This window comes from Schistocerca cancellata, chromosome 5, assembly GCF_023864275.1.
Source record: "Schistocerca cancellata isolate TAMUIC-IGC-003103 chromosome 5, iqSchCanc2.1, whole genome shotgun sequence".
In the NCBI taxonomy this organism is placed as follows: Eukaryota; Metazoa; Arthropoda; class Insecta; order Orthoptera; family Acrididae; genus Schistocerca; species Schistocerca cancellata.
The window spans coordinates 840,638,737-840,658,073 of record NC_064630.1 but is presented as its reverse complement, the minus strand read 5'-3'; the positions used below and the strand labels follow the sequence as shown (position 1 = coordinate 840,658,073).

The following is a 19,337-nucleotide window of genomic DNA, read 5'->3' as shown; positions in this document are numbered from 1 at the left end:
GCCGAATTGGCGGGCGCACCGCCGCGTGTGTGAGACGCACTGCTGCTCGTTGCACCCCCTGTCATTCGCTGGGCGCGTGCAGCCTTCGACACTAGCGGAGGACGCATCTTGTCCCTGGTGTTCAGCGGAGGGCCTGTGCGGGGTGTGGCAGTGTCGTGCTGGAGGGCCCACTGGTAGCGATGTGGGCTTCCTCGCCTCGCCACGCCTCGCCTCGCCTCGCCTCACACCAGGTGTCTGCGTAGTTTGCCGTGCATTCGCACCATTCCTATCCCTGTCCCTGTCCCCGTCCCGACTTGTCCCGACTTTGCTCGACTGCCGCTCGCTGCCGCTCGGGTCGTGGTCCATATGACAGCGCAAGCACGACAAACGTCTGCGGGACGAGACGAGACGAGACGAGACGACTAAGGAATAAGTTCGTTTTTACAAATCAAATTTGGAACTCAACACACCTACACAACAATAGGCGGTGACGTATTTCAGAAATCACCTGCCGATTCGTAGTGTTTTGTCGTTTTCAAAGTCTTCTTGGCAAACTTGGTTAGCACATTCTCCCTCAAACTGAGTTAATTACTGCATTTTCGTTCCATTACAGTAGTTTAAAAGGCTTAAGGAAGCATCTTCGTCACAACAGAAAGGTAGTTTGAAAATTGGGCTGGCGACATAACAAAAAAAAAACAGTAAGGGAGCCAACAGCACCCGGGTTTCCCAGGCGGTCACCCATCCAAGTACTAGCCGGGCCCGATGATGCTTAACTTCGGTGATCGGACGAGAACCGGTGTATTCATCATGGTATGGCCGTTGGCGCTCATCTAATGTAGGAGCACGGCAGAATTCGCGTTCGGCTTTTCTCCCAACACACAAAATGTTAGTTTTCGGCCGCATTTGACGAAAGCGCTTCCTTCCGCAACCGCCAGTTCCTCGAGGACGGCGCGGGGAGGCGCGCCCGGCGTCCCAGCAGAGTGACGGCCGAATTGGCGGGCGCACCGCCGCGTGTGTGAGACGCACTGCTGCTCGTTGCACCCCCTGTCATTCGCTGGGCGCGTGCAGCCTTCGACACTAGCGGAGGACGCATCTTGTCCCTGGTGTTCAGCGGAGGGCCTGTGCGGGGTGTGGCAGTGTCGTGCTGGAGGGCCCACTGGTAGCGATGTGGGTTTCCTCGCCTCGCCTCGCCTCGCCTCGCCTCGCCTCACACCAGGTGTCTGCGTAAGTTTGCAGTGCATTCGCACCATTCCTATCCCTGTCCCTGTCCCCGTCCCGACTTGTCCCGACTTTGCTCGACTGCCGCTCGCTGCCGCTCGGGTCGTAGTCCATATGACAGCGCAAGCACGACAAACGTCTGCGGGACGAGACGAGACGAGACGAGACGACTAAGGAATAAATTCGTGGTTACAAATCAAATTTGGAACTCAACACACCTACACAACAATAGGCGGTGACGTATTTCAGAAATCACCTGCCCATTCGTACTGTTTTGTCGTTTTCAAAGTCTTCTTGGCAAACTTGGTTAGCACATTCTCCCTCAAACTGAGTTAATTACTGCATTTTCGTTCCATTACAGTAGTTTAAAAGGCTTAAGGAAGCATCTTTGTCACAACAGAAAGGTAGTTTGAAAATTGGGCTGGCGACATAAAAAAAAAAAAAAACAGTAAGGGAGCCAACAGCACCCGGGTTTCCCAGGCGGTCACCCATCCAAGTTCTAGCCGGGCCCGATGATGCTTAACTTCGGTGATCGGACGAGAACCGGTGTATTCATCATGGTATGGCCGTTGGCGCTCATCTAATGTAGGAGCACGGCAGAATTCGCGTTCGGCTTTTCTCCCAACACACAAAATGTTAGTTTTCGGCCGCATTTGACGAAAGCGCTTCCTTCCGCAACCGCCAGTTCCCCGAGGACGGCGCGGGGAGGCGCGCCCGGCGTCCCAGCAGAGTGACGGACGAATTGGCGGGCGCACCGCCGCGTGTGTGAGACGCACTGCTGCTCGTTGCACCCCCTGTCATTCGCTGGGCGCGTGCAGCCTTCGACACTAGCGGAGGACGCATCTTGTCCCTGGTGTTCAGCGGAGGGCCTGTGCGGGGTGTGGCAGTGTCGTGCTGGGGGGCCCACTGGTAGCGATGTGGGCTTCCTCGCCTCGCCACGCCTCGCCTCGCCTCGCCTCACACCAGGTGTCTGCGTAGTTTGCAGTGCATTCGCACCATTCCTATCCCTGTCCCTGTCCCCGTCCCGACTTGTCCCGACTTTGCTCGACTGCCGCTCGCTGCCGCTCGGGTCGTGGTCCATATGACAGCGCAAGCACGACAAACGTCTGCGGGACGAGACGAGACGAGACGAGACGAGACGAGACGACTAAGGAATAAATTCGTGGTTACAAATCAAATTTGGAACTCAACACACCTACACAACAATAGGCGGTGACGTATTTCAGAAATCACCTGCCCATTCGTACTGTTTTGTCGTTTTCAAAGTCTTCTTGGCAAACTTGGTTAGCACATTCTCCCTCAAACTGAGTTAATTACTGCATTTCCGTTCCATTACAGTAGTTTAAAAGGCTTAAGGAAGCATCTTTGTCACAACAGAAAGGTAGTTTGAAAATTGGGCTGGCGACATAACAAAAGAAAAACAGGAAGGGAGCCAGCAGCACCCGGGTTTTCCAGGCGGTCACCCATCCAAGTACTAGCCGGGCCCGATGTTGCTTAACTTCGGTGATCGGACGAGAACCGGTGTATTCATCATGGTATGGCCGTTGGCGCTCATCTAATGTAGGAGCACGGCAGAATTCGCGTTCGGCTTTTCTCCCAACACACAAAATGTTAGTTTTCGGCCGCATTTGACGAAAGCGCTTCCTTCCGCAACCGCCAGTTCCTCGAGGACGGCGCGGGGAGGCGCGCCCGGCGTCCCAGCAGAGTGACGGCCGAATTGGCGGGCGCACCGCCGCGTGTGTGAGACGCACTGCTGCTCGTTGCACCCCCTGTCATTCGCTGGGCGCGTGCAGCCTTCGACACTAGCGGAAGGCGCATCTTGTCCCTGGTGTTCAGCCAAGGGCCTGTGCGGGGTGTGGCAGTGTCGTGCTGGAGGGCCCAATGGTAGCGATGTGGGCTTCCTCGCCTCGCCTCGCCTCGCCTCGCCTCGCCTCACACCAGGTGTCTGCGTAGTTTGCAGTGCATTCGCACCATTCCTATCCCTGTCCCTGTCCCCGTCCCGACTTGTCCCGACCTTGCACGACTGCCGCTCGCTGCCGCTCGGGTCGTGGTCCATATGACAGCGCAAGCACGACAAACGTCTGCGGGACGAGACGAGACGAGACGACTAAGGAATAAATTCGTGGTTACAAATCAAATTTGGAACTCTACACTCCTACACAACAATAGGCGGTGACGTATTTCAGAAATCACCTTCCGATTCGTACTGTTTTGTCGTTTTCAAAGTCTTCTTGGCAAACTTGGTTAGCACATTCTCCCTCAAACTGAGTTAATTACTGCATTTTCGTACCATTACAGTAGTTTAAAAGGCTTAAGGAAGCATCTTTGTCACAACAGAAAGGTAGTTTGAAAATTGGGCTGGCGACATAACAAAAGAAAAACAGGAAGGGAGCCAGCAGCACCCGGGTTTTCCAGGCGGTCACCCATCCAAGTACTAGCCGGGCCCGATGTTGCTTAACTTCGGTGATCGGACGAGAACCGGTGTATTCATCATGGTATGGCCGTTGGCGCTCATCTAATGTAGGAGCACGGCAGAATTCGCGTTCGGCTTTTCTCCCAACACACAAAATGTTAGTTTTCGGCCGCATTTGACGAAAGCGCTTCCTTCCGCAACCGCCAGTTCCTCGAGGACGGCGCGGGGAGGCGCGCCCGGCGTCCCAGCAGAGTGACGGCCGAATTGGCGGGCGCACCGCCGCGTGTGTGAGACGCACTGCTGCTCGTTGCACCCCCTGTCATTCGCTGGGCGCGTGCAGCCTTCGACACTAGCGGAGGACGCATCTTGTCCCTGGTGTTCAGCGGAGGGCCTGTGCGGGGTGTGGCAGTGTCGTGCTGGAGGGCCCACTGGTAGCGATGTGGGTTTCCTCGCCTCGCCTCGCCTCGCCTCGCCTCGCCTCACACCAGGTGTCTGCGTAATTTTGCAGTGCATTCGCACCATTCCTATCCCTGTCCCTGTCCCCGTCCCGACTTGTCCCGACTTTGCTCGACTGCCGCTCGCTGCCGCTCGGGTCGTAGTCCATATGACAGCGCAAGCACGACAAACGTCTGCGGGACGAGACGAGACGAGACGAGACGACTAAGGAATAAATTCGTGGTTACAAATCAAATTTGGAACTCAACACACCTACACAACAATAGGCGGTGACGTATTTCAGAAATCACCTGCCCATTCGTACTGTTTTGTCGTTTTCAAAGTCTTCTTGGCAAACTTGGTTAGCACATTCTCCCTCAAACTGAGTTAATTACTGCATTTTCGTTCCATTACAGTAGTTTAAAAGGCTTAAGGAAGCATCTTTGTCACAACAGAAAGGTAGTTTGAAAATTGGGCTGGCGACATAAAAAAAAAAAAAAACAGTAAGGGAGCCAACAGCACCCGGGTTTCCCAGGCGGTCACCCATCCAAGTTCTAGCCGGGCCCGATGATGCTTAACTTCGGTGATCGGACGAGAACCGGTGTATTCATCATGGTATGGCCGTTGGCGCTCATCTAATGTAGGAGCACGGCAGAATTCGCGTTCGGCTTTTCTCCCAACACACAAAATGTTAGTTTTCGGCCGCATTTGACGAAAGCGCTTCCTTCCGCAACCGCCAGTTCCCCGAGGACGGCGCGGGGAGGCGCGCCCGGCGTCCCAGCAGAGTGACGGACGAATTGGCGGGCGCACCGCCGCGTGTGTGAGACGCACTGCTGCTCGTTGCACCCCCTGTCATTCGCTGGGCGCGTGCAGCCTTCGACACTAGCGGAGGACGCATCTTGTCCCTGGTGTTCAGCGGAGGGCCTGTGCGGGGTGTGGCAGTGTCGTGCTGGGGGGCCCACTGGTAGCGATGTGGGCTTCCTCGCCTCGCCACGCCTCGCCTCGCCTCGCCTCACACCAGGTGTCTGCGTAGTTTGCAGTGCATTCGCACCATTCCTATCCCTGTCCCTGTCCCCGTCCCGACTTGTCCCGACTTTGCTCGACTGCCGCTCGCTGCCGCTCGGGTCGTGGTCCATATGACAGCGCAAGCACGACAAACGTCTGCGGGACGAGACGAGACGAGACGAGACGAGACGAGACGACTAAGGAATAAATTCGTGGTTACAAATCAAATTTGGAACTCAACACACCTACACAACAATAGGCGGTGACGTATTTCAGAAATCACCTGCCCATTCGTACTGTTTTGTCGTTTTCAAAGTCTTCTTGGCAAACTTGGTTAGCACATTCTCCCTCAAACTGAGTTAATTACTGCATTTCCGTTCCATTACAGTAGTTTAAAAGGCTTAAGGAAGCATCTTTGTCACAACAGAAAGGTAGTTTGAAAATTGGGCTGGCGACATAACAAAAGAAAAACAGGAAGGGAGCCAGCAGCACCCGGGTTTTCCAGGCGGTCACCCATCCAAGTACTAGCCGGGCCCGATGTTGCTTAACTTCGGTGATCGGACGAGAACCGGTGTATTCATCATGGTATGGCCGTTGGCGCTCATCTAATGTAGGAGCACGGCAGAATTCGCGTTCGGCTTTTCTCCCAACACACAAAATGTTAGTTTTCGGCCGCATTTGACGAAAGCGCTTCCTTCCGCAACCGCCAGTTCCTCGAGGACGGCGCGGGGAGGCGCGCCCGGCGTCCCAGCAGAGTGACGGCCGAATTGGCGGGCGCACCGCCGCGTGTGTGAGACGCACTGCTGCTCGTTGCACCCCCTGTCATTCGCTGGGCGCGTGCAGCCTTCGACACTAGCGGAAGGCGCATCTTGTCCCTGGTGTTCAGCCAAGGGCCTGTGCGGGGTGTGGCAGTGTCGTGCTGGAGGGCCCAATGGTAGCGATGTGGGCTTCCTCGCCTCGCCTCGCCTCGCCTCGCCTCGCCTCACACCAGGTGTCTGCGTAGTTTGCAGTGCATTCGCACCATTCCTATCCCTGTCCCTGTCCCCGTCCCGACTTGTCCCGACCTTGCACGACTGCCGCTCGCTGCCGCTCGGGTCGTGGTCCATATGACAGCGCAAGCACGACAAACGTCTGCGGGACGAGACGAGACGAGACGACTAAGGAATAAATTCGTGGTTACAAATCAAATTTGGAACTCTACACTCCTACACAACAATAGGCGGTGACGTATTTCAGAAATCACCTTCCGATTCGTACTGTTTTGTCGTTTTCAAAGTCTTCTTGGCAAACTTGGTTAGCACATTCTCCCTCAAACTGAGTTAATTACTGCATTTTCGTACCATTACAGTAGTTTAAAAGGCTTAAGGAAGCATCTTTGTCACAACAGAAAGGTAGTTTGAAAATTGGGCTGGCGACATAACAAAAGAAAAACAGGAAGGGAGCCAGCAGCACCCGGGTTTTCCAGGCGGTCACCCATCCAAGTACTAGCCGGGCCCGATGTTGCTTAACTTCGGTGATCGGACGAGAACCGGTGTATTCATCATGGTATGGCCGTTGGCGCTCATCTAATGTAGGAGCACGGCAGAATTCGCGTTCGGCTTTTCTCCCAACACACAAAATGTTAGTTTTCGGCCGCATTTGACGAAAGCGCTTCCTTCCGCAACCGCCAGTTCCTCGAGGACGGCGCGGGGAGGCGCGCCCGGCGTCCCAGCAGAGTGACGGCCGAATTGGCGGGCGCACCGCCGCGTGTGTGAGACGCACTGCTGCTCGTTGCACCCCCTGTCATTCGCTGGGCGCGTGCAGCCTTCGACACTAGCGGAAGGCGCATCTTGTCCCTGGTGTTCAGCCAAGGGCCTGTGCGGGGTGTGGCAGTGTCGTGCTGGAGGTCCCAATGGTAGCGATGTGGGCTTCCTCGCCTCGCCTCGCCTCGCCTCGCCTCGCCTCACACCAGGTGTCTGCGTAGTTTGCAGTGCATTCGCACCATTCCTATCCCTGTCCCTGTCCCCGTCCCGACTTGTCCCGACTTTGCACGACTGCCGCTCGCTGCCGCTCGGGTCGTGGTCCATATGACAGCGCAAGCACGACAAACGTCTGCGGGACGAGACGAGACGAGACGACTAAGGAATAAATTCGTGGTTACAAATCAAATTTGGAACTCTACACTCCTACACAACAATAGGCGGTGACGTATTTCAGAAATCACCTTCCGATTCGTACTGTTTTGTCGTTTTCAAAGTCTTCTTGGCAAACTTGGTTAGCACATTCTCCCTCAAACTGAGTTAATTACTGCATTTTCGTACCATTACAGTAGTTTAAAAGGCTTAAGGAAGCATCATTGTCACAACAAAAAGGTACTTTGAAAATTGGGCTGGCGACATAACAAAAAAAAAAAAACAGGAAGGGAGCCAACAGCACCCGGGTTTCCCAGGTGGTCACCCATCCAAGTACTAGCCGGGCCCGATGATGCTTAACTTCGGTGATCGGACGAGAACCGGTGTATTCATCATGGTATGGCCGTTGGCGCTCATCTAATGTAGGAGCACGGCAGAATTCGCGTTCGGCTTTTCTCCCAACACACAAAATGTTAGTTTTCGGCCGCATTTGACGAAAGCGCTTCCTTCCGCAACCGCCAGTTCCTCGAGGACGGCGCGGGGAGGCGCGCCCGGCGTCCCAGCAGAGTGACGGCCGAATTGGCGGGCGCACCGCCGCGTGTGTGAGACGCACTGCTGCTCGTTGCACCCCCTGTCATTCGCTGGGCGCGTGCAGCCTTCGACACTAGCGGAGGACGCATCTTGTCCCTGGTGTTCAGCGGAGGGCCTGTGCGGGGTGTGGCAGTGTCGTGCTGGAGGGCCCACTGGTAGCGATGTGGGCTTCCTCGCCTCGCCACGCCTCGCCTCGCCTCGCCTCACACCAGGTGTCTGCGTAGTTTGCCGTGCATTCGCACCATTCCTATCCCTGTCCCTGTCCCCGTCCCGACTTGTCCCGACTTTGCTCGACTGCCGCTCGCTGCCGCTCGGGTCGTGGTCCATATGACAGCGCAAGCACGACAAACGTCTGCGGGACGAGACGAGACGAGACGAGACGACTAAGGAATAAGTTCGTTTTTACAAATCAAATTTGGAACTCAACACACCTACACAACAATAGGCGGTGACGTATTTCAGAAATCACCTGCCGATTCGTAGTGTTTTGTCGTTTTCAAAGTCTTCTTGGCAAACTTGGTTAGCACATTCTCCCTCAAACTGAGTTAATTACTGCATTTTCGTTCCATTACAGTAGTTTAAAAGGCTTAAGGAAGCATCTTCGTCACAACAGAAAGGTAGTTTGAAAATTGGGCTGGCGACATAACAAAAAAAAAACAGTAAGGGAGCCAACAGCACCCGGGTTTCCCAGGCGGTCACCCATCCAAGTACTAGCCGGGCCCGATGATGCTTAACTTCGGTGATCGGACGAGAACCGGTGTATTCATCATGGTATGGCCGTTGGCGCTCATCTAATGTAGGAGCACGGCAGAATTCGCGTTCGGCTTTTCTCCCAACACACAAAATGTTAGTTTTCGGCCGCATTTGACGAAAGCGCTTCCTTCCGCAACCGCCAGTTCCTCGAGGACGGCGCGGGGAGGCGCGCCCGGCGTCCCAGCAGAGTGACGGCCGAATTGGCGGGCGCACCGCCGCGTGTGTGAGACGCACTGCTGCTCGTTGCACCCCCTGTCATTCGCTGGGCGCGTGCAGCCTTCGACACTAGCGGAGGACGCATCTTGTCCCTGGTGTTCAGCGGAGGGCCTGTGCGGGGTGTGGCAGTGTCGTGCTGGAGGGCCCACTGGTAGCGATGTGGGTTTCCTCGCCTCGCCTCGCCTCGCCTCGCCTCGCCTCACACCAGGTGTCTGCGTAAGTTTGCAGTGCATTCGCACCATTCCTATCCCTGTCCCTGTCCCCGTCCCGACTTGTCCCGACTTTGCTCGACTGCCGCTCGCTGCCGCTCGGGTCGTAGTCCATATGACAGCGCAAGCACGACAAACGTCTGCGGGACGAGACGAGACGAGACGAGACGACTAAGGAATAAATTCGTGGTTACAAATCAAATTTGGAACTCAACACACCTACACAACAATAGGCGGTGACGTATTTCAGAAATCACCTGCCCATTCGTACTGTTTTGTCGTTTTCAAAGTCTTCTTGGCAAACTTGGTTAGCACATTCTCCCTCAAACTGAGTTAATTACTGCATTTTCGTTCCATTACAGTAGTTTAAAAGGCTTAAGGAAGCATCTTTGTCTCAACAGAAAGGTAGTATGAAAATTGGGCTGGCGACATAAAAAAAAAAAAAACAGTAAGGGAGCCAACAGCACCCGGGTTTCCCAGGCGGTCACCCATCCAAGTACTAGCCGGGCCCGATGATGCTTAACTTCGGTGATCGGACGAGAACCGGTGTATTCATCATGGTATGGCCGTTGGCGCTCATCTAATGTAGGAGCACGGCAGAATTCGCGTTCGGCTTTTCTCCCAACACACAAAATGTTAGTTTTCGGCCGCATTTGACGAAAGCGCTTCCTTCCGCAACCGCCAGTTCCTCGAGGACGGCGCGGGGAGGCGCGCCCGGCGTCCCAGCAGAGTGACGGCCGAATTGGCGGGCGCACCGCCGCGTGTGTGAGACGCACTGCTGCTCGTTGCACCCCCTGTCATTCGCTGGGCGCGTGCAGCCTTCGACACTAGCGGAGGACGCATCTTGTCCCTGGTGTTCAGCGGAGGGCCTGTGCGGGGTGTGGCAGTGTCGTGCTGGGGGGCCCACTGGTAGCGATGTGGGCTTCCTCGCCTCGCCACGCCTCGCCTCGCCTCGCCTCACACCAGGTGTCTGCGTAGTTTGCAGTGCATTCGCACCATTCCTATCCCTGTCCCTGTCCCCGTCCCGACTTGTCCCGACTTTGCTCGACTGCCGCTCGCTGCCGCTCGGGTCGTGGTCCATATGACAGCGCAAGCACGACAAACGTCTGCGGGACGAGACGAGACGAGACGAGACGAGACGAGACGACTAAGGAATAAATTCGTGGTTACAAATCAAATTTGGAACTCAACACACCTACACAACAATAGGCGGTGACGTATTTCAGAAATCACCTGCCCATTCGTACTGTTTTGTCGTTTTCAAAGTCTTCTTGGCAAACTTGGTTAGCACATTCTCCCTCAAACTGAGTTAATTACTGCATTTTCGTTCCATTACAGTAGTTTAAAAGGCTTAAGGAAGCATCTTTGTCACAACAGAAAGGTAGTTTGAAAATTGGGCTGGCGACATAAAAAAAAAAAAACAGTAAGGGAGCCAACAGCACCCGGGTTTCCCAGGCGGTCACCCATCCAAGTACTAGCCGGGCCCGATGATGCTTAACTTCGGTGATCGGACGAGAACCGGTGTATTCATCATGGTATGGCCGTTGGCGCTCATCTAATGTAGGAGCACGGCAGAATTCGCGTTCGGCTTTTCTCCCAACACACAAAATGTTAGTTTTCGGCCGCATTTGACGAAAGCGCTTCCTTCCGCAACCGCCAGTTCCTCGAGGACGGCGCGGGGAGGCGCGCCCGGCGTCCCAGCAGAGTGACGGCCGAATTGGCGGGCGCACCGCCGCGTGTGTGAGACGCACTGCTGCTCGTTGCACCCCCTGTCATTCGCTGGGCGCGTGCAGCCTTCGACACTAGCGGAGGACGCATCTTGTCCCTGGTGTTCAGCGGAGGGCCTGTGCGGGGTGTGGCAGTGTCGTGCTGGGGGGCCCACTGGTAGCGATGTGGGCTTCCTCGCCTCGCCACGCCTCGCCTCGCCTCGCCTCACACCAGGTGTCTGCGTAGTTTGCAGTGCATTCGCACCATTCCTATCCCTGTCCCTGTCCCCGTCCCGACTTGTCCCGACTTTGCTCGACTGCCGCTCGCTGCCGCTCGGGTCGTGGTCCATATGACAGCGCAAGCACGACAAACGTCTGCGGGACGAGACGAGACGAGACGAGACGAGACGTGACGACTAAGGAATAAATTCGTGGTTACAAATCAAATTTGGAACTCAACACACCTACACAACAATAGGCGGTGACGTATTTCAGAAATCACCTGCCGATTCGTAGTGTTTTGTCGTTTTCAAAGTCTTCTTGGCAAACTTGGTTAGCACATTCTCCCTCAAACTGAGTTAATTACTGCATTTTCGTTCCATTACAGTAGTTTAAAAGGCTTAAGGAAGCATCTTTGTCACAACAGAAAGGTAGTTTGAAAATTGGGCTGGCGACATAACAAAAGAAAAACAGGAAGGGAGCCAGCAGCACCCGGGTTTTCCAGGCGGTCACCCATCCAAGTACTAGCCGGGCCCGATGTTGCTTAACTTCGGTGATCGGACGAGAACCGGTGTATTCATCATGGTATGGCCGTTGGCGCTCATCTAATGTAGGAGCACGGCAGAATTCGCGTTCGGCTTTTCTCCCAACACACAAAATGTTAGTTTTCGGCCGCATTTGACGAAAGCGCTTCCTTCCGCAACCGCCAGTTCCTCGAGGACGGCGCGGGGAGGCGCGCCCGGCGTCCCAGCAGAGTGACGGCCGAATTGGCGGGCGCACCGCCGCGTGTGTGAGACGCACTGCTGCTCGTTGCACCCCCTGTCATTCGCTGGGCGCGTGCAGCCTTCGACACTAGCGGAAGGCGCATCTTGTCCCTGGTGTTCAGCCAAGGGCCTGTGCGGGGTGTGGCAGTGTCGTGCTGGAGGGCCCAATGGTAGCGATGTGGGCTTCCTCGCCTCGCCTCGCCTCGCCTCGCCTCGCCTCACACCAGGTGTCTGCGTAGTTTGCAGTGCATTCGCACCATTCCTATCCCTGTCCCTGTCCCCGTCCCGACTTGTCCCGACCTTGCACGACTGCCGCTCGCTGCCGCTCGGGTCGTGGTCCATATGACAGCGCAAGCACGACAAACGTCTGCGGGACGAGACGAGACGAGACGACTAAGGAATAAATTCGTGGTTACAAATCAAATTTGGAACTCTACACTCCTACACAACAATAGGCGGTGACGTATTTCAGAAATCACCTTCCGATTCGTACTGTTTTGTCGTTTTCAAAGTCTTCTTGGCAAACTTGGTTAGCACATTCTCCCTCAAACTGAGTTAATTACTGCATTTTCGTACCATTACAGTAGTTTAAAAGGCTTAAGGAAGCATCTTTGTCACAACAGAAAGGTACTTTGAAAATTGGGCTGGCGACATAACAAAAAAAAAAAACAGGAAGGGAGCCAACAGCACCCGGGTTTCCCAGGTGGTCACCCATCCAAGTACTAGCCGGGCCCGATGATGCTTAACTTCGGTGATCGGACGAGAACCGGTGTATTCATCATGGTATGGCCGTTGGCGCTCATCTAATGTAGGAGCACGGCAGAATTCGCGTTCGGCTTTTCTCCCAACACACAAAATGTTAGTTTTCGGCCGCATTTGACGAAAGCGCTTCCTTCCGCAACCGCCAGTTCCTCGAGGACGGCGCGGGGAGGCGCGCCCGGCGTCCCAGCAGAGTGACGGCCGAATTGGCGGGCGCACCGCCGCGTGTGTGAGACGCACTGCTGCTCGTTGCACCCCCTGTCATTCGCTGGGCGCGTGCAGCCTTCGACACTAGCGGAGGACGCATCTTGTCCCTGGTGTTCAGCGGAGGGCCTGTGCGGGGTGTGGCAGTGTCGTGCTGGAGGGCCCACTGGTAGCGATGTGGGTTTCCTCGCCTCGCCTCGCCTCGCCTCGCCTCGCCTCACACCAGGTGTCTGCGTAAGTTTGCAGTGCATTCGCACCATTCCTATCCCTGTCCCTGTCCCCGTCCCGACTTGTCCCGACTTTGCTCGACTGCCGCTCGCTGCCGCTCGGGTCGTGGTCCATATGACAGCGCAAGCACGACAAACGTCTGCGGGACGAGACGAGACGAGACGAGACGACTAAGGAATAAGTTCGTTTTTACAAATCAAATTTGGAACTCAACACACCTACACAACAATAGGCGGTGACGTATTTCAGAAATCACCTGCCGATTCGTAGTGTTTTGTCGTTTTCAAAGTCTTCTTGGCAAACTTGGTTAGCACATTCTCCCTCAAACTGAGTTAATTACTGCATTTTCGTTCCATTACAGTAGTTTAAAAGGCTTAAGGAAGCATCTTCGTCACAACAGAAAGGTAGTTTGAAAATTGGGCTGGCGACATAACAAAAAAAAAACAGTAAGGGAGCCAACAGCACCCGGGTTTCCCAGGCGGTCACCCATCCATGTACTAGCCGGGCCCGATGATGCTTAACTTCGGTGATCGGACGAGAACCGGTGTATTCATCATGGTATGGCCGTTGGCGCTCATCTAATGTAGGAGCACGGCAGAATTCGCGTTCGGCTTTTCTCCCAACACACAAAATGTTAGTTTTCGGCCGCATTTGACGAAAGCGCTTCCTTCCGCAACCGCCAGTTCCTCGAGGACGGCGCGGGGAGGCGCGCCCGGCGTCCCAGCAGAGTGACGGCCGAATTGGCGGGCGCACCGCCGCGTGTGTGAGACGCACTGCTGCTCGTTGCACCCCCTGTCATTCGCTGGGCGCGTGCAGCCTTCGACACTAGCGGAGGACGCATCTTGTCCCTGGTGTTCAGCGGAGGGCCTGTGCGGGGTGTGGCAGTGTCGTGCTGGGGGGCCCACTGGTAGCGATGTGGGCTTCCTCGCCTCGCCACGCCTCGCCTCGCCTCGCCTCACACCAGGTGTCTGCGTAGTTTGCAGTGCATTCGCACCATTCCTATCCCTGTCCCTGTCCCCGTCCCGACTTGTCCCGACTTTGCTCGACTGCCGCTCGCTGCCGCTCGGGTCGTGGTCCATATGACAGCGCAAGCACGACAAACGTCTGCGGGACGAGACGAGACGAGACGAGACGACTAAGGAATAAGTTCGTTTTTACAAATCAAATTTGGAACTCAACACACCTACACAACAATAGGCGGTGACGTATTTCAGAAATCACCTGCCGATTCGTAGTGTTTTGTCGTTTTCAAAGTCTTCTTGGCAAACTTGGTTAGCACATTCTCCCTCAAACTGAGTTAATTACTGCATTTTCGTTCCATTACAGTAGTTTAAAAGGCTTAAGGAAGCATCTTCGTCACAACAGAAAGGTAGTTTGAAAATTGGGCTGGCGACATAACAAAAAAAAAAACAGTAAGGGAGCCAACAGCACCCGGGTTTCCCAGGCGGTCACCCATCCAAGTACTAGCCGGGCCCGATGATGCTTAACTTCGGTGATCGGACGAGAACCGGTGTATTCATCATGGTATGGCCGTTGGCGCTCATCTAATGTAGGAGCACGGCAGAATTCGCGTTCGGCTTTTCTCCCAACACACAAAATGTTAGTTTTCGGCCGCATTTGACGAAAGCGCTTCCTTCCGCAACCGCCAGTTCCTCGAGGACGGCGCGGGGAGGCGCGCCCGGCGTCCCAGCAGAGTGACGGCCGAATTGGCGGGCGCACCGCCGCGTGTGTGAGACGCACTGCTGCTCGTTGCACCCCCTGTCATTCGCTGGGCGCGTGCAGCCTTCGACACTAGCGGAGGACGCATCTTGTCCCTGGTGTTCAGCGGAGGGCCTGTGCGGGGTGTGGCAGTGTCGTGCTGGAGGGCCCACTGGTAGCGATGTGGGTTTCCTCGCCTCGCCTCGCCTCGCCTCGCCTCGCCTCACCTCGCCTCACACCAGGTGTCTGCGTAAGTTTGCAGTGCATTCGCACCATTCCTATCCCTGTCCCTGTCCCCGTCCCGACTTGTCCCGACTTTGCTCGACTGCCGCTCGCTGCCGCTCGGGTCGTAGTCCATATGACAGCGCAAGCACGACAAACGTCTGCGGGACGAGACGAGACGAGACGAGACGACTAAGGAATAAATTCGTGGTTACAAATCAAATTTGGAACTCAACACACCTACACAACAATAGGCGGTGACGTATTTCAGAAATCACCTGCCCATTCGTACTGTTTTGTCGTTTTCAAAGTCTTCTTGGCAAACTTGGTTAGCACATTCTCCCTCAAACTGAGTTAATTACTGCATTTTCGTTCCATTACAGTAGTTTAAAAGGCTTAAGGAAGCATCTTTGTCACAACAGAAAGGTAGTTTGAGAATTGGGCTGGCGACATAAAAAAAAAAAACAGTAAGGGAGCCAACAGCACCCGGGTTTCCCAGGCGGTCACCCATCCAAGTACTAGTCGGGCCCGATGATGCTTAACTTCGGTGATCGGACGAGAACCGGTGTATTCATCATGGTATGGCCGTTGGCGCTCATCTGATGTAGGAGCACGGCAGAATTCGCGTTCGGCTTTTCTCCCAACACACAAAATGTTAGTTTTCGGCCGCATTTGACGAAAGCGCTTCCTTCCGCAACCGCCAGTTCCTCGAGGACGGCGCGGGGAGGCGCGCCCGGCGTCCCAGCAGAGTGACGGCCGAATTGGCGGGCGCACCGCCGCGTGTGTGAGACGCACTGCTGCTCGTTGCACCCCCTGTCATTCGCTGGGCGCGTGCAGCCTTCGACACTAGCGGAGGACGCATCTTGTCCCTGGTGTTCAGCGGAGGGCCTGTGCGGGGTGTGGCAGTGTCGTGCTGGGGGGCCCACTGGTAGCGATGTGGGCTTCCTCGCCTCGCCACGCCTCGCCTCGCCTCGCCTCACACCAGGTGTCTGCGTAGTTTGCAGTGCATTCGCACCATTCCTATCCCTGTCCCTGTCCCCGTCCCGACTTGTCCCGACTTTGCTCGACTGCCGCTCGCTGCCGCTCGGGTCGTGGTCCATATGACAGCGCAAGCACGACAAACGTCTGCGGGACGAGACGAGACGAGACGAGACGACTAAGGAATAAGTTCGTTTTTACAAATCAAATTTGGAACTCAACACACCTACACAACAATAGGCGGTGACGTATTTCAGAAATCACCTGCCGATTCGTAGTGTTTTGTCGTTTTCAAAGTCTTCTTGGCAAACTTGGTTAGCACATTCTCCCTCAAACTGAGTTAATTACTGCATTTTCGTTCCATTACAGTAGTTTAAAAGGCTTAAGGAAGCATCTTCGTCACAACAGAAAGGTAGTTTGAAAATTGGGCTGGCGACATAACAAAAAAAAAAACAGTAAGGGAGCCAACAGCACCCGGGTTTCCCAGGCGGTCACCCATCCAAGTACTAGCCGGGCCCGATGATGCTTAACTTCGGTGATCGGACGAGAACCGGTGTATTCATCATGGTATGGCCGTTGGCGCTCATCTAATGTAGGAGCACGGCAGAATTCGCGTTCGGCTTTTCTCCCAACACACAAAATGTTAGTTTTCGGCCGCATTTGACGAAAGCGCTTCCTTCCGCAACCGCCAGTTCCTCGAGGACGGCGCGGGGAGGCGCGCCCGGCGTCCCAGCAGAGTGACGGCCGAATTGGCGGGCGCACCGCCGCGTGTGTGAGACGCACTGCTGCTCGTTGCACCCCCTGTCATTCGCTGGGCGCGTGCAGCCTTCGACACTAGCGGAGGACGCATCTTGTCCCTGGTGTTCAGCGGAGGGCCTGTGCGGGGTGTGGCAGTGTCGTGCTGGAGGGCCCACTGGTAGCGATGTGGGTTTCCTCGCCTCGCCTCGCCTCGCCTCGCCTCGCCTCGCCTCGCCTCACACCAGGTGTCTGCGTAAGTTTGCAGTGCATTCGCACCATTCCTATCCCTGTCCCTGTCCCCGTCCCGACTTGTCCCGACTTTGCTCGACTGCCGCTCGCTGCCGCTCGGGTCGTAGTCCATATGACAGCGCAAGCACGACAAACGTCTGCGGGACGAGACGAGACGAGACGAGACGACTAAGGAATAAATTCGTGGTTACAAATCAAATTTGGAACTCAACACACCTACACAACAATAGGCGGTGACGTATTTCAGAAATCACCTGCCCATTCGTACTGTTTTGTCGTTTTCAAAGTCTTCTTGGCAAACTTGGTTAGCACATTCTCCCTCAAACTGAGTTAATTACTGCATTTTCGTTCCATTACAGTAGTTTAAAAGGCTTAAGGAAGCATCTTTGTCACAACAGAAAGGTAGTTTGAGAATTGGGCTGGCGACATAAAAAAAAAAAAACAGTAAGGGAGCCAACAGCACCCGGGTTTCCCAGGCGGTCACCCATCCAAGTACTAGTCGGGCCCGATGATGCTTAACTTCGGTGATCGGACGAGAACCGGTGTATTCATCATGGTATGGCCGTTGGCGCTCATCTGATGTAGGAGCACGGCAGAATTCGCGTTCGGCTTTTCTCCCAACACACAAAATGTTAGTTTTCGGCCGCATTTGACGAAAGCGCTTCCTTCCGCAACCGCCAGTTCCTCGAGGACGGCGCGGGGAGGCGCGCCCGGCGTCCCAGCAGAGTGACGGCCGAATTGGCGGGCGCACCGCCGCGTGTGTGAGACGCACTGCTGCTCGTTGCACCCCCTGTCATTCGCTGGGCGCGTGCAGCCTTCGACACTAGCGGAGGACGCATCTTGTCCCTGGTGTTCAGCGGAGGGCCTGTGCGGGGTGTGGCAGTGTCGTGCTGGGGGGCCCACTGGTAGCGATGTGGGCTTCCTCGCCTCGCCACGCCTCGCCTCGCCTCGCCTCACACCAGGTGTCTGCGTAGTTTGCAGTGCATTCGCACCATTCCTATCCCTGTCCCTGTCCCCGTCCCGACTTGTCCCGACTTTGCTCGACTGCCGCTCGCTGCCGCTCGGGTCGTGGTCCATATGACAGCGCAAGCACGACAAACGTCTGCGGGACGAGACGAGACGAGACGAGACGAGACGAGACGACTAAGGAATAAATTCGTGGTTACAAATCAAATTTGGAACTCAACACACCTACACAACAATAGGCGGTGACGTATTTCAGAAATCACCTGCCCATTCGTACTGTTTTGTCGTTTTCAAAGTCTTCTTGGCAAACTTGGTTAGCACATTCTCCCTCAAACTGAGTTAATTACTGCATTTTCGTTCCATTACAGTAGTTTAAAAGGCTTAAGGAAGCATCTTTGTCACAACAGAAAGGTAGTTTGAGAATTGGGCTGGCGACATAAAAAAAAAAAAACAGTAAGGGAGCCAACAGCACCCGGGTTTCCCAGGCGGTCACCCATCCAAGTACTAGTCGGGCCCGATGATGCTTAACTTCGGTGATCGGACGAGAACCGGTGTATTCATCATGGTATGGCCGTTGGCGCTCATCTGATGTAGGAGCACGGCAGAATTCGCGTTCGGCTTTTCTCCCAACACACAAAATGTTAGTTTTCGGCCGCATTTGACGAAAGCGCTTCCTTCCGCAACCGCCAGTTCCTCGAGGACGGCGCGGGGAGGCGCGCCCGGCGTCCCAGCAGAGTGACGGCCGAATTGGCGGGCGCACCGCCGCGTGTGTGAGACGCACTGCTGCTCGTTGCACCCCCTGTCATTCGCTGGGCGCGTGCAGCCTTCGACACTAGCGGAGGACGCATCTTGTCCCTGGTGTTCAGCGGAGGGCTTGTGCGGGGTGTGGCAGTGTCGTGCTGGAGGGCCCACTGGTAGCGATGTGGGTTTCCTCGCCTCGCCTCGCCTCGCCTCGCCTCGCCTCGCCTCGCCTCACACCAGGTGTCTGCTTAGTTTGCAGTGCATTCGCACCATTCCTATCCCTGTCCCTGTCCCCGACCCGACTTGTCCCGACTTTGCACGACTGCCGCTCGCTGCCGCTCGGGTCGTGGTCCATATGACAGCGCAAGCACGACAAACGTCTGCGGGACGAGACGAGACGAGACGACTAAGGAATAAATTCGTGGTTACAAATCAAATTTGGAACTCTACACTCCTACACAACAATAGGCGGTGACGTATTTCAGAAATCACCTTCCGATTCGTACTGTTTTGTCGTTTTCAAAGTCTTCTTGGCAAACTTGGTTAGCACATTCTCCCTCAAACTGAGTTAATTACTGCATTTTCGTACCATTACAGTAGTTTAAAAGGCTTAAGGAAGCATCTTTGTCACAACAGAAAGGTAGTTTGAAAATTGGGCTGGCGACATAACAAAAAAAAAAACAGGAAGGGAGCCAACAGCACCCGGGTTTCCCAGGTGGTCACCCATCCAAGTACTAGCCGGGCCCGATGATGCTTAACTTCGGTGATCGGACGAGAACCGGTGTATTCATCATGGTATGGCCGTTGGCGCTCATCTAATGTAGGAGCACGGCAGAATTCGCGTTCGGCTTTTCTCCCAACACACAAAATGTTAGTTTTCGGCCGCATTTGACGAAAGCGCTTCCTTCCGCAACCGCCAGTTCCTCGAGGACGGC

At 55.1% G+C, this 19,337-nt stretch overlaps 20 non-coding genes across 20 annotated transcripts; all 20 read right to left on the bottom strand.

The window, feature by feature from the left end:
* Positions 1-684: 684 nt before the first annotated feature.
* On the bottom strand, positions 685-803 carry LOC126189374 (5S ribosomal RNA). Its single transcript, XR_007537938.1, has one exon. It is a non-coding gene; the product is annotated as a 5S ribosomal RNA (ribosomal RNA).
* An 849-nt stretch (positions 804-1,652) lies between these two features.
* LOC126189629 (5S ribosomal RNA) lies at positions 1,653-1,771 on the bottom strand. Its single transcript, XR_007538129.1, has one exon. It is a non-coding gene; the product is annotated as a 5S ribosomal RNA (ribosomal RNA).
* Positions 1,772-2,627: 856 nt separating this feature from the next.
* Positions 2,628-2,746, bottom strand: LOC126189684 (5S ribosomal RNA). Its single transcript, XR_007538182.1, has one exon. It is a non-coding gene; the product is annotated as a 5S ribosomal RNA (ribosomal RNA).
* An 841-nt stretch (positions 2,747-3,587) lies between these two features.
* LOC126189683 (5S ribosomal RNA) lies at positions 3,588-3,706 on the bottom strand. The gene has a single exon (XR_007538181.1). It is a non-coding gene; the product is annotated as a 5S ribosomal RNA (ribosomal RNA).
* Positions 3,707-4,555: 849 nt separating this feature from the next.
* LOC126189628 (5S ribosomal RNA) lies at positions 4,556-4,674 on the bottom strand. The gene has a single exon (XR_007538128.1). It is a non-coding gene; the product is annotated as a 5S ribosomal RNA (ribosomal RNA).
* Positions 4,675-5,530: 856 nt separating this feature from the next.
* Positions 5,531-5,649, bottom strand: LOC126189681 (5S ribosomal RNA). Its single transcript, XR_007538179.1, has one exon. It is a non-coding gene; the product is annotated as a 5S ribosomal RNA (ribosomal RNA).
* Positions 5,650-6,490: 841 nt separating this feature from the next.
* Positions 6,491-6,609, bottom strand: LOC126189680 (5S ribosomal RNA). Its single transcript, XR_007538178.1, has one exon. It is a non-coding gene; the product is annotated as a 5S ribosomal RNA (ribosomal RNA).
* An 844-nt stretch (positions 6,610-7,453) lies between these two features.
* Positions 7,454-7,572, bottom strand: LOC126189463 (5S ribosomal RNA). Its single transcript, XR_007537968.1, has one exon. It is a non-coding gene; the product is annotated as a 5S ribosomal RNA (ribosomal RNA).
* Positions 7,573-8,418: 846 nt separating this feature from the next.
* On the bottom strand, positions 8,419-8,537 carry LOC126189363 (5S ribosomal RNA). Its single transcript, XR_007537937.1, has one exon. It is a non-coding gene; the product is annotated as a 5S ribosomal RNA (ribosomal RNA).
* Positions 8,538-9,385: 848 nt separating this feature from the next.
* LOC126189351 (5S ribosomal RNA) lies at positions 9,386-9,504 on the bottom strand. The gene has a single exon (XR_007537936.1). It is a non-coding gene; the product is annotated as a 5S ribosomal RNA (ribosomal RNA).
* Positions 9,505-10,360: 856 nt separating this feature from the next.
* Positions 10,361-10,479, bottom strand: LOC126189338 (5S ribosomal RNA). Its single transcript, XR_007537933.1, has one exon. It is a non-coding gene; the product is annotated as a 5S ribosomal RNA (ribosomal RNA).
* Positions 10,480-11,335: 856 nt separating this feature from the next.
* Positions 11,336-11,454, bottom strand: LOC126189679 (5S ribosomal RNA). Its single transcript, XR_007538177.1, has one exon. It is a non-coding gene; the product is annotated as a 5S ribosomal RNA (ribosomal RNA).
* An 843-nt stretch (positions 11,455-12,297) lies between these two features.
* LOC126189451 (5S ribosomal RNA) lies at positions 12,298-12,416 on the bottom strand. Its single transcript, XR_007537957.1, has one exon. It is a non-coding gene; the product is annotated as a 5S ribosomal RNA (ribosomal RNA).
* Positions 12,417-13,263: 847 nt separating this feature from the next.
* LOC126189547 (5S ribosomal RNA) lies at positions 13,264-13,382 on the bottom strand. The gene has a single exon (XR_007538050.1). It is a non-coding gene; the product is annotated as a 5S ribosomal RNA (ribosomal RNA).
* An 847-nt stretch (positions 13,383-14,229) lies between these two features.
* Positions 14,230-14,348, bottom strand: LOC126189326 (5S ribosomal RNA). The gene has a single exon (XR_007537932.1). It is a non-coding gene; the product is annotated as a 5S ribosomal RNA (ribosomal RNA).
* Positions 14,349-15,204: 856 nt separating this feature from the next.
* LOC126189449 (5S ribosomal RNA) lies at positions 15,205-15,323 on the bottom strand. The gene has a single exon (XR_007537955.1). It is a non-coding gene; the product is annotated as a 5S ribosomal RNA (ribosomal RNA).
* An 847-nt stretch (positions 15,324-16,170) lies between these two features.
* On the bottom strand, positions 16,171-16,289 carry LOC126189315 (5S ribosomal RNA). The gene has a single exon (XR_007537931.1). It is a non-coding gene; the product is annotated as a 5S ribosomal RNA (ribosomal RNA).
* Positions 16,290-17,146: 857 nt separating this feature from the next.
* LOC126189448 (5S ribosomal RNA) lies at positions 17,147-17,265 on the bottom strand. Its single transcript, XR_007537954.1, has one exon. It is a non-coding gene; the product is annotated as a 5S ribosomal RNA (ribosomal RNA).
* An 856-nt stretch (positions 17,266-18,121) lies between these two features.
* Positions 18,122-18,240, bottom strand: LOC126189447 (5S ribosomal RNA). Its single transcript, XR_007537953.1, has one exon. It is a non-coding gene; the product is annotated as a 5S ribosomal RNA (ribosomal RNA).
* Positions 18,241-19,092: 852 nt separating this feature from the next.
* On the bottom strand, positions 19,093-19,211 carry LOC126189440 (5S ribosomal RNA). Its single transcript, XR_007537946.1, has one exon. It is a non-coding gene; the product is annotated as a 5S ribosomal RNA (ribosomal RNA).
* Between the last annotated feature and the right edge of the window lie 126 nt (positions 19,212-19,337).